The sequence below is a fragment of the Sinocyclocheilus anshuiensis genome, unplaced genomic scaffold, assembly GCF_001515605.1.
Source record: "Sinocyclocheilus anshuiensis isolate Anshui unplaced genomic scaffold, SAMN03320099.WGS_v1.1 scaffold774, whole genome shotgun sequence".
Lineage (NCBI taxonomy): Eukaryota > Metazoa > Chordata > Actinopteri > Cypriniformes > Cyprinidae > Sinocyclocheilus > Sinocyclocheilus anshuiensis.
Genome location: NW_015542393.1, coordinates 805,543 through 807,400, shown reverse-complemented (window position 1 = coordinate 807,400; position 1,858 = coordinate 805,543).

The following is a 1,858-nucleotide window of genomic DNA, read 5'->3' as shown; positions in this document are numbered from 1 at the left end:
GGGTTTTAAAGTTTTTGTCTCGTCGCTCCGGCCGGACAGGGCATCACAGTATGGTAGGGGCGTAACATTTCCGTTACACGCTTGAGGTATTCGGCCAATCACAACGCACTGGATAGCTGGCCAATCAGAGCACACCTCGCTTTTCAGACCGATGAGTTTTATAAAAATCGATGTGTTTCAGAAAGGCGGGGCATAGAGGAGAAACAATAATGTACAGTATGTGGAAAATAATGTGTTTTTTTAACCTTAAACCGCATAAACACATTTCATTACACCAAATACACAAAACAATGTTCTTTTTAGCAACATCATATGACCCCTTTAAAGGAGACCTTTGTGGCTATCTGTGTGTGTAATACCGGACCAGAATAAAGAATAAAGTGGATATTCAAAAAAAAACATTTACATCTCAAATGAAAGAGAAACCCTGCTATAGTTCAGCTGTTGCTTACAGACCTTTTGTGGGTTCCCTTGTGTCCTTGTTGGTGACCTTTGACCCCTTTGGTAGGTATACAGAACTGTCTCAGGAACAGCGATCAAAGCAGCCGTCGTGCTCTCCATACAGCATGCAAATGTATTTCAATCTCAAATTCAAGAGTTCAGCTTTGGTTAGAACCCATATTCCATGTGATTTTGAAATTATGTTTATATATATATATATATATATATATATATATATATATACATACACATACACACACAGCGTACATATATAAAAATGTATATTATATTATATTATATTATTTATATCTGCTAAATGATTAAATGTAAATGTAAATTATTCAAAAAAGGTCTAAGTTTCTCAGTTTCTCTCCCTGTAATTCACATTTTAAAAATTTCAAATAAATAATTTTTTGAAATTGAGATTGGAAAACACAGTATTATTTGCTCCACTGAGCTGATCCATTTTCTGTGACAGAGAAAAGCAGCGGGAAGATGATGTTGAAATGATCATCTTCAAATCACTCCTCACTTCTCTAATTTTCAGCCGCTGATGAGGACTTAAAGCGGTGGGAGCAGAAAGAGGTGTAAATAAAGCGACTGCCCTAGTAATTCACCGTTGATGAGCATCCCGTACCCATCAACATACTGGCCCATGGGGGGACAACAACACTGTCAACAGCTTACAATATTGTGAAGTTGTGATGCCTCAGGTGATTGCAGCTGTTTTCTCACGTTTCTGTATCTGTTCCCTGCTCTGTATCTCCTGCTAATGAAGTAGCAGATTAATTAAATTTAGATTTCCTCGGTCTTCTGCTAAGACAGAAACAGAGTAAGAGCTTTTCTCCTATTCTCATCTAGTCAAGCTGTTTGTCATTACTAGTGAATTATTTTCAAGTGTCTTTACAAACTAACTTGCATAATCATTACACATGCATTTATACAGTAGTATATAGGCCCAGATGGATTCAGATTTTTATTTTTTTTTTAATGTGTGTACTTGATTTGGAGTGAAAATGGATTTAAACGAGGTAAAATGGTAAATGGAGTTTAGATTAGACACTGGTAACTGAAAGAGTAAGTTAATTAAAATGTCAAAGACAGAGGTTTGCAAACTGGTTTTTGCTTCAGCACTTAAATGGCTACCCAACACAGTATTAAAATTGCTTATCATACAAGATTTAATTTGGATTATTTCATTCTCTTGGCAGCCTACAATTCAATGCCTTTCAAAAGATTACATAATTATATGTACAAAATCACAATTATGTAATCTTTTGAAATGAGGTGGCGACACAAGTCACAAAGAACAGAATTAAATGCTATAATTTCAAGTTAAGTAAATGAGCCAACTGGTTAAATCAATTAAACTGAAAACATAATGTCATTGATCATAAGCACAATACAATCATCCAAA